Source organism: Macaca fascicularis, chromosome 8 (genome assembly GCF_037993035.2).
Source record: "Macaca fascicularis isolate 582-1 chromosome 8, T2T-MFA8v1.1".
NCBI classification, from domain to species: domain Eukaryota; kingdom Metazoa; phylum Chordata; class Mammalia; order Primates; family Cercopithecidae; genus Macaca; species Macaca fascicularis.
This window is the reverse complement of record NC_088382.1, coordinates 90,822,764-90,839,972: the sequence shown is the minus strand read 5'-3', so window position 1 is coordinate 90,839,972 and position 17,209 is coordinate 90,822,764. Positions and strand designations below refer to the sequence as shown.

Below are 17,209 nucleotides of genomic sequence, written 5' to 3'. Positions count from 1 at the left end.
TTTATTGAATCTCCAAATGAATGATTAACTACTGGGAGTCAGCAGTCTAGACTAGAGTACCAGCCCTGTTAGTCCTCAGTAATATCACTGAACCTCTCAGTCTCAGTTTACCCATTTGTAAAATAGGCATGGCGATGTTTCCTGTCGTTTTAATGGAAGACTATGAGAATTAAAGGGAATATGTGTGGCACATTTTAGAAAACTGGAAAATGGTGATATAAGGAATCCTTTCTGGCATTATTATTTTGCTATGTGCTGCTTGTTAGTGCCCAGTGTTTGTTAATATTAGCATCCAGTTAGCATTCAACAAATGCATATTTAAAATAAGCTAATGCACTCACAGTAAAATTGAGGACATATTAGCAATTTATCATAAATTATTTGACTTAGCATTTTTTAAACCCTATATTTATTTAGGCATAATTGTAATTCCTTTATGTACCTAGTTTACTTTTGCATTTTCATAGGTGGACATTGAAAAACATACATAGACAAATAAATCATTACTTCTCTGCAGCATTGTACATTAATAGCTTTTTGTGTACATGTGATTAGGAGTCGGCAAAAGATAATGTAGCACGTAGTATAAAGGTTTCAGATGTAAGTAAATGAGAAGCTGGCTTATTGCTGTCACTTCTTTGGAAATTAGATTAGGACATATATCACATAAAATTCACTTTTAGATATGTTGTGAAGCTAATGACAGGCTTTGTTGAAGCGAGGTTTTGTGGGTTTTGATGAAGAAAATCAATCGGTATATGCCTTATCTTTTATTCTTTCTTCTTGCTCAATGTGCAATTAGGTTTGCTTTGCAGGATCACAGTATAGAGCATATATTCATTTTATATTCACCCTGCCTGTAATGATTGTATGCTAGCACTTCTAAATTACACCAAAAATGCATTAATAAAGTCATAATCATTAGCTAGAATCACAAGCATTATAGTCCTAAATTTTGTTTTATTTTCTCTTTATGTCCTTAATTGATGATATATTAATGATTGAACCCATTTGAATTTGTTTGTACTGTATATTATATATTGCAATGAAACACTGGGCTGCAAAGACTTATGAAACATGACCCAAAACTGTCCAGGCAGGGAGATGAGACACAATTTCACGTCAGCTTTTAAGATCATCTAATAAATGTATGTACGTTTATATATATGAATGATGCTGGCGTCATTGATGTAAATCATCATAATGACAACCACCCTGAATTTCCCAAGTTCTGAGAAAAACTAAGAGATAAGATAAAATCATTGTCAGATAAGGCTCAAACATCACCCTTATTATCTGTAAAGGCCAGGCTGCAGGTCATGGTTTATTTGTTCTCCTAATATGGAACCCAGGAATTAAGCACAGGTCACAGTGGCTGGGGCAGGCCTCTCTGGGCCCAAAGAATCAACTCAAATTATTTGCTGGAGGATCAGAGGAGAATTCATATTCCTGGATGGTAGCCCTGTTCCCTACAGAGAGAAGGCAAGAGCTGAGTCCAGGAGATGCTTCCTCAAAATTGCCCATTAGGCATGTATGTCACTCAACCTCCCTTTGGGTGGAGTAAATGAAGAGATGGAAAGAGAGGTGTTATGTGCTTGAAATGTGTAGGGAAAAAAGAATTCTCCCCCAGTATAAGACAGGTAATATAATATTTGATGTCAAGTGAACTGGGCAGAATCTAAGGGCAGAAAGAAAAGAACAAGCCTTGCTAAAAAGGACAGTCAGGACTTAGAACTAAGTGGTCAGGGGAGAAGGGGGAAGAGCATTCCAGGCATGAATGGTATCAGCAAAGGCGCAAGCAGGGACGGTGAGTTTGTATTGGAAAGAAGTCAAGGCTGGTGAATCAGGTTACAGTGGGCTGGAAAGTTCTAACCATAGGAACTAGGGAGTTCCTTACCCAGGGAGCTTTCGGAAGTGGTGCATTTGAGTACTTATTTGTGAACATGTGTAGGAATGGTTTACTTTTTTCTTTATTGTATCCTAGAACACTGAACTCTAACAATGGCTTTCATATATTTGCATGATTCTCTCTATAGTTTATCTTGGCTAATTACATTTAAGTATGGGTCTCCAATTATATGTTGAACTCCATGACTAATCATCAGATTTCGATAGCAAAGAGCCTATAATTTCCTGAGTATATGACCTATGTAAGGACATGTTGCAGAGAGAAGCTATTTCCTTTACCACAGGAAAAATTTGTTTGTGGTTACATTAGAAGCTACCTCTAAAAGACATTTAGCTCTGAGATAGTTTTTAAAGTTGAAGTTTGTAGTGTGTGTCCATCTGAGTGGACCCTGTGGAATCCTGCTTGCCGTGTCATGCCCAGACGCATGAGACAAGAGCCTTTTGATTTTAAAGGCTTCTGTTTCTGTTTAAGTGATTATTATACACATTCCACCAAAATAAAGACTTTTCTCAAAAGAAGGCATTCATGCAGTCAACAAACATATGAAAAAAAACTCAAAATCACTGATCATTAGAGAAATGCAAATCAAAACCACAATGAGATACCATCTCACATCACAGAATGGCTGTTATTAAAAAGTCAAGAAACAGATGCTGGAAAAGTTATAGAGAAAAAGGAATGCTTTTCCACTGTTGGTGGGATGGTAAATTAGTTCAACCATTGTAGAACACAGTGTGGTGATTCCTCAAAGACCTAGAGGCAGAAATACCATTTGACCCAGCAACCCCATTACTGCGTATATACCCAAAGAAATGTAAGTTGTTCTATTATAAAAATACATGCACACGTATCTTCATTGTGGCACTATTCACAATAGCAAAGATATGGAATCAACCTAAATGCCCATCAGTGAGAGACTGGGTAAAGAAAATGTGGCACATATGCAACATAGAATACTGTGCAGCCACAGAAAGGAACGAGAACATGTCTTTTGCAGGGACAGGGATGGAGCAGGAAACCGTTACCCTCAGGAAACTAATACAGGAAGAAAAAACCAAATACCAAGTGTTCTCATTAATAAGTGGGAGCTGAATAATGAGAACACATGGACACATGGTGGGAACAGCATATACTGGGACCTGCCAGAGGGTTGGGGGGTGGGAGAAGGGAAAGCATCAGGAAGAATAACTAATGGATGCTGGGCTTAATACCTAGGTGATGGTATGATCTGTGCAGCAAACCACCATGGCACACGTTTACCTGTGTAATAAACCTGCATATCCCGCACATGTACCCCTGAACTTAAAATAAAAATTGGAAATTAAAAAAAAAAAAAGACCTTAGAAACGGGGCTTCCAGGAGTGGTTGCAATCAATTATGGGATTACTACATAGATTTTGTTATTCCATGCATTAAATTATGTTTGCCCAAAAACAATGTTACTAAAAAGAAAAAACATTTTGATATGGAACTCTGCTATAGGTCTATCTTGTACCCATAAAGCGAATGTTAACTCTTTGCTGAATGCTTTGGGTATCGAACGGTGATAAGAGAAGGGGGAAAGGACACATCAGCTGCCTTTCCTATCATGGAGGAGTTTGAAATTTCACTGGGGAGATGGGACAAGCAGTCACAAGATAGGTGGTAAAAACTGAAACTGATCCGTAAAACAGTTTATGCATAAGCACCAGGATGTGTGCTTTTAGTCATCCAATACTTCATTTATTTGGAAGGCTTACGAAACAGTTTGCAAAGCATTAGAGATGCGTTCTTTTGCCCGACACACTGACAAATATTACTGCCTTGCACAGAGGTCATTGGATTCACTCTGTAACCGATACCCTCTCCAAGACGAAAAGTTTGGTAGGTTTTTAGGATTCTCTTCTTGGCTGTCATTGTATCATCTGTAAAATGAGGGCTTTGGAACCAAATGAATGTCTTAATTCCTTCCCAGCTCTAATATTTACTGACATAAGAGTATCCCTAATGACACAGAGAAAAAGAGGAGAGAATCAGGATAATGTAAGACAGAAGGAAAGTTGTGAGGTCAAGTTATGCTGTTACATGGCCAGTGCTAAAGCAATGGGATGGTTCAGAGTAAATGGGTCTGATGTGAGATATCCTTATCTGTCAAGTTTTCTTTTGGATGCTATAAACATTACAGGCTGCAGTATTTTTCTTTTTTATTAATGCAGAAGGTCTATTTTATTTTGTCTGTGAAAGAATTGGCTTGTTTTAACAGAAATCCTTGTAGTTTGGGATGGATTGAATGAACCACTCTTTTTTAAAGAAACAACTTATTGAGATATAGTATCTTTCACATACTGTACAATTCACCTATTTAAAAGGTACAGTTTAGTGACTTTCAGTATATTCAGCTGTGGAACCATCACCACAATCAATTTTAGAACATTCTCATAACCCCAGAAGGAAACCCCTCACCCCTAGGCTGTCACCCCACCTCCAGTTTCCCCATCTCACACTCCTTCTAGCTCTAGGCAACTACTGATGTACTTTCTGTCTCTAGTGAGCTGCTCTTAAATGAAGGAGATAGTCAGTGGACATCAGAGACTAAGCACCATAGTGCGGTTTTATCCAGACACATATATTTAATGATTGGAGCTGTTAGAGTTCACAGTATCTGATGTCAAAATCTAGTTTCTAAATGATATTGATCAGAAGAATGAATGTCATCAAAAATAATAATCTGAAAATAGCCACAAATTCAGTGCCCGGGAAACTACTCTTCAGCCATTATCAGCATCAGTCATTTGCAGTCAGCCTGACATACTCTACCTTGTTGCATGAGGCATGTTTAACAAAATAAAAAATTATGATACATTTCTTACAGTTGTTATATTTTTATGGCACTGGTGTATGGCTCACCTAGCGAAATCCCACTTTGGACATTCTGTGTGCGGTGACTTTGCTAGGAGATATTGAAGGGCTCTACTTTCAAGAAGCAGCGTAGAAGTGGGTGATAGGTATGTATAAACAAGCGAGTGCAAAATAACATCAAAATACTCCAGGTGCCGCATAGGGGGCACTCACAAGGACAGCCAGTTATGCCCAGGGAAACTGGTGGGGAGGGGTGCCAGAAACAGCTCATGGAGAAGGTGGAGCTGCAGATAAGCAATGGAACAGTAGTCATGCTTAGGGAATGGGAGAAGCACATTTAGGTAGAGACCAGTGTGTTCAAATGCACCGACATAGGAAGCATCCTAGAGCCTTTGGATGTGAGCAGATAAGGCAGTAGGGTGGTTGCAGGAGAGGTTGTTGTGAGGAGGATTCTGAGGCTGTGCATCAGTGTGTGAAAGGGGCTATGTGAGATCCCTAAGGAGTTGGACTTGACCCACTGTTTTAGTTTCTTGTGACTGCTGTAACAAAGTACAGCAAATTGGGTAGCTTAGAACAGTAGAATGTATTTTCTCCCAGTTCTGGATGCCAAAAGTCCAAAATCAAGATGTCAGCAGGACCATGTTCCCTCCAAAGCCTGCAGGGGATGGATCTTTCCTTGCCTCTTCCTGCTTCTGGTAGGTCAGGCATTCCTTGGCTTGTGGCAGCAAAATTCCAGCCTTTGCCTCTGGCTTCAGATGGCATTTCCCCTGTGTCTCTTCACATCTGCTTCCCTCTAGGCACATCTGTTTCTGTATCCAAATTTCCACCTTTTATGTAAGGACATCAATCCTAATGGGTTAGGGCTTACCCTAATGACCTCATTTTAACTTGATTACCTTTGTAAGGACCCTGTTTCCAAATGAAGTCACATTCTGAGGTACTGGGGGTTAGGACTCTAACATTTTTTAGGGGACAAAATTCAACCCATTACTGCCCCCAGGCATTCAGATCTTATTGCAGGGAAGTCAAGTGTTAATATTTGCATTTCAGAAAGTCACTTGGAGAGTTGTGTGGAGGATGAATGCAAAAAGGGCACGAGTAGTTGGGAACCTCTTGGCCTTGACCGCGTAAGAAGCCTTGTGGGCTGTTTACTTTATCCTTCACACTCCAGATTCTTCAAGTTTAAAAAGAAGAAGAAAAAGAAATCTGCACATGCACAGCAGGACTAGAAAGTCAGGGGAAAAACCACCAGTGGAGAAGGATATTTAAGAATTCCCAGAAGGTACTAAAAGAAATGAATTGATTCACGGCGAAACCCAGAAGAACAAAAGATTATATTCCCTTTTACCGTTACATACCATATATTAATAAAACTGTGGTTTTAGGTCAGTAAGGAGCAGGAGAATAAAATGAAAGTGTGCATGCCCTTTGACTCAGCAACTCCATGTCTAGGAATCCTATCTCTACTCACTCATGTGCTGAAATATATATGCAGGACTAATCATTGTAATGTCATTTGTAATTGAGGAAAACCAAAAATAATCTAAGTATCCATTGGCACAAAATGCCCAATTATTGTATAACCACACCATTCATTGAATGTTCTATAGTTACTAAAAGGAATGAGATAACCCTATATGTACTGACATGGAACATTCTCTAACACACAGTAAATGAACACAATGAAACTGTTGAACAGTGACTAGTATAGGGTACTATATATGTAACAAAGAAAGAAAGAACCTTTTGATTTTTCTATCTTTCCAGACCTTTTTAAAGTATTGTACTGAACTCTAACAGTGCTTACCTGTGGGATTAGGGAATATAGTGAAAAGGAATATTCTTTTTTAAAACATAATACTCTATATCCTGTGTGTTCTGTGAAGTTTTTCAGTAAGCATGCAGTATACCAAAACTGGACATTTACTGTAACATTTATGGAGACAGAATCCATGAGACTCGAGACTTCACCAGTGGGTGAATGTGGTGAACAGCAGGTGGTAAAGATGGGAAAGTAGAGGAGGGGTGGAAGGGATGGGGTAGGGGGAGCATGAATTCAAAACACTCAGAAGCAAAAGCGCAATATTTTAAAGGGAGCTATTCATAAAAAAAAGACAAAGTATGTATTTTATTGTAAAAGGGGTCTAGGAGTGTTAGTTTGAGAAATAGGAGGATTTATGCATCTTCAACTATGATTGGTGGAGCCCATCAGCATAAGAATGGAGAAACAGTGCCATGAGATGAGAGCCAGTTGCAGAAATTAATGTCATTTCCAGAATCTCTTCTGCTAAAGAGTGTATACAGCCACCAAAACAGCCACCTATGACCTATCCCTAGTGATCCATAAATTGCAAACAAAGTAACACCTCAGGGATAGGTACTTATCTCTGAAATGGGAGGGAAAAGTCTTTACCCCTTCTCTTCTTTAACACCTTTACTTGTTCCTCTCTGTGTTTTCCCATCTCTGCCTGACTCTCCTGTTCCTCCTTCTCTTCCTCACCGCTCTTTCTCTTTTACACACACATACACCTACCCACCCTGTGATACAAATCTACTAGCCTGAACAAAAAGTTAAAGAAAGAGAACTCATAGAAGAAAATGATGTCCAAATCTGATGAGCACCTCCAAATGATTAAGAGGAAAAATATTTTCTGCCAAAATTATCTTGTGAAAATTGTCATGGCCTACTTATTTTATCATAAAAAAGTGTGTTAAAGGTGATGTTAACATAGCAGAAAGCTTGAAAAACAAGTGACAACCGTATTTCCAAATCAGCTTGTATATGCCTAGTGGTTTGCAGTTAGTGACCAAATGCTTTCACAGCATTATCTCGTTTGAGCCTCACACCGACCCTTTGAATGAGGTAATGCTTCCCTGTCTTTATGGAAGGGGACGTTGAGTCCCAGAAATGGGCGGGAGCCTTGGCTGTTGAGGCATAGGCTGTCTGTTTTCTATAACACCGATGCCTGCCCGGCCTCAGCAGCGTATAGTTGGTACCCCATGGATTTGTCTCTCGAGCTAAACCTTTCAGACTTTATCTTCCCAAATCTTGTTCTGTCAGCTGCCTTAATCCTGAAGAATCACAGACGTTAGCAAAGTATACTAATCTGTGTTATTTATTTATAAAGCAGATTGGTCATTTGAACAACAAGAAGTTTGGTAGACAAAGGGGTTAAGATTGTGACCTTTGGGAGACCAGCAACAATAGCTTACAAAGTGAAAATGCAGAATTTAATTTCAGAAATAGTGTTATTTCCTCATTCATGATACTAACTATGGGTATTATCATGAGCCGTGAGCAATGGAGAAAGAGCCAAAGAAATGAGGTTTTGATTCCCGCCAGGCTCTGAGGTATTTCTTGGTACCTGGCTGACAAATATTGGCGATATTTGTTCATAAGAAGAATTAGCTATGAATTATTTCACTAATTCGTAGCACGCAATCCTGAGCTTCTCCATCTGAAGGGGAGAAAACAGAGAAATTATTACTAAATGTACTACCTAAAAGAGGTAGAAGTGTAATCAAGGAAGTCATTCAGTGATATGTTTACTTTTTAGAAGTTCCCAGACATAACACAGCACAATTGCAGCTTTCCTCCGCAAAGTCATCAAACACCTAAAATGTACAAATGGGAATAGGGATATAAAGTGGAACTGAAGACAAATGGAGAGCCACAGCAGCCCCCACAATACTTCCCTGGTGTTGGTTCCTCCCGAGACCATAGTCTGGGCTGACATCTTCTCTCCTTCCAGCATCTCTTTCAAATAATGTGAAGATCTGGTAAATGGCCAGTCAAACCTCTGGCTGCTCATTCTGATAGGTCTGAGGTTAGTTTTGCTATAACACATCTCTCTTATTTTGTCCCTCTATTGTGGTTTTGTATAGATTTTTTTGCCTCTACTACTTCTTAACTACAGGATAGTTACCATGGCAACACCTGTTGATGGCAGACAAAAAAAAAAAAAGTGATTTTACAGGGAGGAGGCTGCTCCTGTCTTTCTTGCTCCTCACTCTCATGGTTAAAATTCAAGGGGTGTTTTTGTTTCTTTGTTTCTTCTTTCTAGTCTTGTGGGTGACACTAATTTTCCCCATTTTGGCAGATTAATGTGGAAACTGCTGTCTGCTGCTTCAGTTTTCCATGCAAAGATGCAGCCATGTTACCCTCAGGAGTGTTTGTTGTCATGATTTTTACCAGCTGTAATAGACATTGTGCCTTTGTACAAGGGAGTTTACAGTCTTTCACATCTGATTTTTCTTTCTCCTTTCCTCTCTCATTTCCTTCTTCTCTTTCCTCTTCCTCTCTTATTTGATCAATCAGAAGAGCCCATATTCCTTCTTTGACTAGATAGCCGAAGGTCTGCAGTAGTAAAGTCCAAATTTCACATGTCACTTAAAATGCCATTAGTCTGGATATCAAAACAATAAAGTAAAACATAGGGTATACATAATAACAATTAGTTCTATAAACAATCAATTTGAAGGAAATATATTCTAGATAGTAAATAAATGGAAGAGCCTTAAAAAATAATAATGTACTGAAGGACAGTCATACATGATAACTGGTTAATGTCTTCTTATACATATGTAGCTATATCATAAATATTCCACATTTAAGCAAGCATTGTGATATGCCTCATCTAGACATGGCATTGCAGAAGAATCTTTGGATGAGTTTTGTTTGTTTGTTTGTTTGTTTGTTTTTGCACCAGCTCTAACACCAAATCAGCTGATTAGGGGAAGAAGCATAGGTAGCATAGGTGAAATGGCTAAGCCACCACAATGGAGGTGGAGGTGAAGGTAAGGAAAAGTGGCCTGGGTTATGTTTGTGGCTCAGACCTGGGGAAAGGGAAGTTTTTCTAGCCTGCCTCTCGCCACCAACATGCATACCCATTCACACAACTTCTGCTGGGGGAAGCAACGCTCCAACCCTATAACCCCTTGAGTGATCCCAAGATTAGATAACTCAGAAGTCAGAGAACTGTTTCTCATCAGGAAAGGCCTGAGGCAGACCTGAGGCTCTGTGAGAGGCAACGCAGTGTTCCAGGTGGCTACCCAGTTAGCTGCCCGTGATGCACAGTGGCAGGATAGGGCATGTGCATTAGGCCAAGACAAGCCAAAGCTCTAGACAGCTAAAGTCCCAGTCCAAAAGAAAGTTCCTAAATGTGCAGAGTGGAAAGGACTGGAATAATATTTACTTTTTGGTCACTGTATTCATAAGCAAGGAAGTAACATGACAGGTGAATAAAGAAAATGAACAAAAGACCGAATGAATATCCTCTGTAGGTATGCTGGCTAGTATCTTGTGCTTATTTACATTGCCTAAAAGAAGATGTTTTAAAATCTGTATTTTGCTATCAATTTATAAACTAATAATTAGAGGAGTCAATTTATTATGTTTTCTGTTCACTCAAGCAACATTTAAGTACTGAATCTAATCTTGCTTTGTATTCAGATGCCCGAGAAGCATGCTATAGAACTTCTCTTAAATACATCATGCTGCACATTATAAACTATTCTATTCTGTGCCAACAAGAAATATTTATTTTCCTGTTGAACACTTTGGTCATTTTCATTATTTCTCTGCTGATATTGAAAGTGCAAGGAATTCATATCCAAGCCACACTTGGGATGGATGCATACAGATAAGGCTTATACTAAATCATGGCATTTTAAGCCTCTTTCCAGGTAGCATACTTAGAAATAGAAGGTTTTTTGCTAATAAAATGTCATTTTTAAAAACCCAATGTAGGTATTATAACTGTATCTGTCTTACCTGAGTCCTGTATGTTGTAGATAGTGTAAGGATACATCGTTAAGGATTTTTATCATCAGCTTCCTAGAATTCAAGAAAATTATGTTCCTCTTGGAAAGGGGATTACAGAGTTTTCATTAAACCATACCACTGAAGAGGATTTGCAAAAGGAACTATTTTTCCAGTGTCATACTTATAATCTTTTTGATGCCTAAAGAAATCTGATTATTATTATATTTTGCCTTCATCTTATCTTCACAGTGGCCTCTTTTGGCAGCTCTGTGAACTACCCCTTCTCGCTGCTTCCATTTTTTTCTGTACTCAATGAAAAAAAATAAAAATAAAACCCAGAAAACCCTCTTTTAATGGACTTCTGCTTTGCATACATCAGGGATTTCAGCTGTTCAAGTGTGTGAAAAATGAAATAGGAGACATCAGATGGCATGAAGACTAGAACTGTTAACACAGTAAATACCAGGAAGGCTGAAAGTGTGAGCCAAAGCAGCTGGGGAGTGGAAAAAACGAGAGGCACAGCTGGGAGAAGCAGCAAGAAAAAGCAACCAGGAAAGATGAGGGAGCTTAGCAAGGGGAGAAGAGCAGCTGATGAAAACAAGAATCCTAGGATAAGGGAGGCAGAAGCATTGTTAGTTATGTTTTTCCAATATTGCACAGGGCATCATCATAGCCCATATGCATTGTCTTTGGCTGCCTCTTTAATTGCTGTGTCATTGAACATATTTAATACAGTTTTCTTGCATGATTACTATGGACTGAATATTGAAATGTCAATGAAATATCTGTACTTTGAGGCTGATCTCTGTTATGTTAATAATGTATTAAACCTGTCAGGGAATTCAGACAGGTTAATGAGAAATATCATGCATTAGTTTATAGATACATTTTTTTTTTGTTGTTTTTACCAAAAGTATGTCAAATTGCTAACATTTAGTATTTGGACAAATAAGGCATGTGTGTAATTAGCTGGATTAATAACTCATTTGGTAGCTATATCTAGAGGGCACTGATTAATAAATAAATTGCTCTCTTCCTGCAGAGAAGTTTTTGGTATTTTAACCATATCCAGTGTTAGTCCACATCAGGCCTCACGTGAGTAAAACTGTATAAATGCATGCCCCAAAGTTGGGAGAGGTAACAGATATAAAAACTGATGGAAACAGAATTAGGAACATCTTGACATTTAATACGGTGACCCAAATCTAAGAAGCAGAAATGTCACAGGGATCAATATAAGCACCCTGCTCCCCCAGTTAAATTGGACAGTAAGGAGAGATAAAGCTTAGCAGCATCGTATTTCACAGAAATTTAGATTTTAATCAAATATAAAAATATATATATGTGTGTTAATATGTGTTTATAACATTGTGTATATATGCATGCATATATATGTTAATACATATACACACATGTGTATATGTATGTGTGTGTGTGTATACGTGTGTGTGTGTGTATGTATGTCAGGGTAGTTGGTAAAAAGGCTTCTGTGATCTTTGGCCTTCTAAAGAATGTGGGTGGACAGAAATAAGAGTCCTGTTCCACTCTTCACTGATGAAGTGCTTCTTCATCTGGAGAACTGCCTTTGAGCTTGATGTTTTAGAAGAGAACATCCAGAAAACGACAGTGCCATCCCCCAGTACCTCTCCTCCTGCCTTCTTTGTTCCCTCACTATTTGTTCCTCTTACATGCACCATCGTTGCCCTCTCCAAATCTGAATTTGTTCTGACTAAAGCAGAAAACACTTTAGCTGTTTAAACCTACCCCGCAGTCCACTGGACCACATCACTAATTACACTCTCTCTCTGCCTCGCCCGCAGTAGTATCTTGCCCAGTGCCGGCTGTGTTTGCTGAATCTCCCATGTTGAGATGGCATTGCCCCAGTGAACACTGGGATGACTACATCACATTCCAGCGATTTTATTGCCATGCAGATGTAGGCTGTGGTATCCCAAGATGATTCTCAGGCTCCCATGATCCTTACTCCTTGGCCTTCCAAGTTTCAGCTCTTTCTGTGTCTGTGTAACCGTGTTTGGAACTGAAGATCTTCTTTTGGCTTCATAGTCTGTGTTGGTCTTGCCAGGTGATCTTCTTGAGAACTGTGTCTCTTACTCTGAGTCACTGCTCAGTGGCTAGATTCTGTTGCTGTGGCTAGACCTCCAGGATGGTAATGGACGACCCTCCTGACTTCACCAACCTATTTACTCTTTACTGATAGCTTTGCCTCGCTGCAATAGCTGGGCCCCAAAAATTCCTACCCACCCCCACCACCAAAACCCAGATAAGGGTTATTTCCTAAATCAGGTCCATGTTGCCTTGTTCCTTGGATGTTGTGCTTGGTTGCTGGCCTGCCCTCCCAGGTTGGGCTTTGTTGCTGCAGCAGGCTGTTCGCCTCCTCTGCTCTTGTGAGCAGACCTGGCCAGGGATCCACTCCCTTCTCCTGGCAGCCTTTGTGTTCTTTTGAGTTATGGCAGGTGGTACGTGAAACCATATTCTTTGGAGTAGAGAAGGAGAGGCTCAAGAGCAGGAGAAGAGGGACTTCTTTAAATAGGTGTCTTCCAGTATTTGAAGGGTTGCCATGTCGGGGAACTATTGGACTTGTTCTGCATGGCCCTAGATGTTAAAACCAAGACTCAAACGAGGTTGAAGCCACTAAACCTCTGGAGCACAGAAGAATCTTTCTTACTCCTAACTCAAATTTAGCAACACTTCCCAGAGACAGAAAGAGATTCCTTGGGATGGAGGAAGCCCTTTGTTGTGGAAGGGAATTCAGCATAGGTAGATTAGCAGGTCTAAGTTTTGTTTATCGGTTTATTTCCATTGCAACATAGATAAAGTATTGTATTTACTGGAATGATATTTGCATGTGGGAAATATTGCTGCAGTAGTATGCCAATCTTGAGCAACCTGTAATCCTACTCTCTTCTCTGTCTTCAGGGACTGTGAGTGAGAGAGGTTTTATTATAGCAACATCATTGAGCCTACTCTGATTTTTTTTAAATGAATTCATTCAATCAATGAATAAATATTGAGCAATTACTATATTCCAAGCACTGTGATTCATTCCGTGCTCAGTACATTGAACTGTTCTGTTTAACCAAGTCCTTTTGACATTGCAGTTATAGATGAGATGTCACGGACATTGTAGAAAGGCTTCAAGTATCAAGTGGGGTTGATTTATGGATGACCTTTAAGTTTCTTTTAAATTTGAGAATCTATAATTGAGCTTCATGATTCTAGTCTCATACTGAGTAGTTATCTTGCGTCCGGGTACAGTTTTTAAAAGTCAGACATGAATTTGGAGTAGATTGCTGAAGTCTGTTCTCCTCAATCCCTGTATTTGTCTACCCAGATAGCAGGGAGATACACTCTCAGCATCATTGCTCCTTCCCCAGAAGAGACTGTTAGGATATAACCTTGAGAAAACACTCCTTTCCTTAGACCCTCTTCAGCACTGCCAGCAGGGGCTCAGCTCAGGCCATCTGTCAGGTGCCCATCTCATCCCTCAGGGTTTCAGTGTCCCAGAATGGAGCTCTGTTTCAGTTCTGCTGAGTGGCTTTAGCCAGAACAACAGTTCAGGTTAGTTTGGTAAAAACACATCCTGAACTCCTGGAGTTCACTTGCTTGGGCCTTCTTGTGAATGTCATCATCAGTATTAAGAAGTCGCCAACCGTCTTCATGAAAACTGTCAGAGAGCCAGGTGTAACAGAAACTGCTGAGCGTGGCATTCCATGGACAGGTTATGTGGGTTTCAGGGAGAGGTCACATTTGACTAGATCATCAGTATCAGAAGTCCTAAAATTCCATTCAGTGGAAAAAGAAATCTATATTGAAAGTATGGGATTTCTGTTTGATTGGGTCAATAATCATTTGCAGTGATCAACCTTATTATCTCTGTACCCCGATAACCTAATTATCTCTATCACCCTTGGAAATAATCAGCAACATGAAAGGAGACCTAAAGGAGTGGTTGGTCTATCAGAATTATACTCAAGTTGCCCCAGTCAGGGCATGACAGTTTGCAGTGCAGCTAGGTTATCTGCTTAGTGTCACAACTCCCATGATTCCAGCTAAAATTATTTTGGGGTTTGCCCTTTTTTTTTAAGATTGATCCGAAAAATGACTGATGCTCATAACATCCAAATCCGTGGAATATTATTTTTCATAAGAACTTACTTTAGATGCAATTCACATACCATACAAATCATCCATTTAAAGTACAACCATCAATTTTAGGACATTTTCATCACCCCTTCTCCCCCAGCCCTAAGGAACACAAATCTGCTTTCTATCTCTATATATTTGCCTATTTTGGACATTTCTTATAAACAGGATCATATAATATGTTTTTTGTGACTGGTTTATTTCACTTAGCATGTTTTCAAGGTTCATCCATGTTGTAACATGTACCAGTATTTTATTCTATTTTATGGCTGAATAATTTTTTTTTTGTATAGATATACCACATTTTGTGTATACCCATCCACCAGTTGAGGGACATTGTTTCTACTTCTTTTGGTATTACAAATAATGCTTCTGTGAATATCTATGTGCAAGTTTTTGTGTGGATGTGTAGTTTCATTTCTTTTGCTATATACTTGGGTGTGGAATTGCTGGGTCCCATGGTAACTCTCTGTTTAACATTCTGAGGAACTACCAGACTGTTTCAAAGCAGCTGTGTCATTTTACATTCCCGTCAGCAGGGCATGGGGGTTCTGATATCTCTACATCCTCTGAACACTTGTTATTAGCTTAGACATGTTTATTATGGCCAAGTGCAAATCACTAGGAAGGTATGAAGTGGTATCTCATTGTGGTTGATTTGCACTTTTTTGATGGCTACTGATGTTGAGCATCTTTTCATGTGTTTATTATTTGTGTATCTTTTTTGGAGAAAAGTCTCTTCAGGTCCTTTGCCTATATTTGGTTGGGTTGTCTTTTTGTTATTGACTTATAAGAGTTATTTATATATTCTCTATATATAAAATCCCTTATCACATACGATTTGCATATATTTTCTCCTATTCTTTGGGTTGTCTTTTCATTATCTTAATATTGTCCTTTAAATTACAAATATTTTTATTTTAAGGAAGTCCAGTTTATCTGTTTTTTCTCTAGTTGGCTTGTGCTTTTGGGGTCACGTGCCTCTGCCAAATCTGAGCGCATGAAGATTTAGCCCTTTGGTTCTTTTCTAACAGTAGTTTACACTCTTACATTTAGGTATTTGATCCATTTTGCATTAACTTTTTCTGTAGTCTGAGTTAAGGGTCCAACTTTATTCTTTTATATATGACTGTCTAGTTGTTCCAGAACCATTCGTTGAAAAAGCCTGCCCTTTCCCCATTGAATAGACTTGGCACCCTTGCCAAAAACTCAATTGGCCATATAATTGAAGCAATATAAATCTATGGGTTTATTCCTGGATGCTAAAGTATTGATTTATGTGTCTTTCCTTATGACAGCACCACAGCGTCTTGATGACCTTGTTTTCTTGGAATATTTTTAAGTCACAAAATGTATATTCTGAAAATTCAAAACTGTGCACCATTTTTATATTATTAAATTAACTGTCAAATCTTGTCTCCAGTTTTCAAATCAGGATTGTGCTCATATCTGGTAATAGAGAAAGCACATCCAAACATTATTTTTAATACACATTAATAGAATTTGACCTTTTCTAAAAAAAATTGTTAATTCTTTAAAGTTTACCTTTTAACTGCAGCAATTTGATTTAGATAATTAAATCTTGCTCATATTTCTGACCAATTCAGGAGAATTCCCTGGATTGACCATGATGACAAAGAAAAGTGGAGAGGCTTATGATTGGAATCCACATCTAAATATATCTGCATGGCAGGGGTTCAGAAGGAGACTTGACTTGAAGTCTAATAAAAGAGTGGAACGATGGCTTGGGAACTCAGTTGTCTATCAAGCCCTGCACGCAGCGAAGCCCTGTCTCCTAGTTGATGTGATTGACGGCAGAAAGACCTGGAGTCGGCTTAGAAGAAGACAGCCCATGATTGTGTGTCTTGTTCTGGTCTTTTTACACTTATTAAAAGAAAATAATAATGTAGCTAAATGCAGTGGCAAACAAAAGGCAGCAATTTCTCACTTTCAAACTGTCAGGGAAACAATAGATATACCTCAAGATAATATAAATATTCTGCTGACTCTACTATCAGGGAAAGCAACACACAGTCTAAGATGATAATATGTGGTTCTAACAAAAGAACATCAGTAGATGCAAATCTAGAAGGCTCATGTTCCACTCCGTTCATTAGGTTGGAAATCGGGAATTATGCCTCAGTTGGTTAAAATGATTGAGAGGTTCTGAATCTTAGTCAACAGCCAGGATATTCTCCTTAGAGTATAAACACAGCCGTTCTTTCATCCGTTCATTCGTTCATTCATTCGTTCATTCCGTCCCTCTCCCCCTCTCCCTTTCACACTGCACTTGTCATGGTGTCTTATGTAAAGTAAGTGTTCAATATGGGAGAGACTTATTTGAGGATGGGAAGAGAACTAGAGAGGAAGGGGGGCTGGAGGAAGGGCTAGGCACCAAAAACAGCAGAACAACAGGTAGGACTGGGGAGCTGGTGAATCAGGAGGGAGAGCAAGGGAAGTCGCCCATGTATCCTCTCCTTCTCTGAACGTCTTCCCCATTTCCACAGCAGAATGTGTGAAGGGACGACTCGGGG

At 39.1% G+C, this 17,209-nt stretch overlaps 1 protein-coding gene across 7 annotated transcripts in view; it reads left to right on the top strand.

Moving 5' to 3' along the window:
* Positions 1-17,209, top strand: part of PAG1 (phosphoprotein membrane anchor with glycosphingolipid microdomains 1) — a 140,421-nt gene that overhangs the window by 60,222 nt on the left and 62,990 nt on the right. The window lies entirely within an intron of this gene.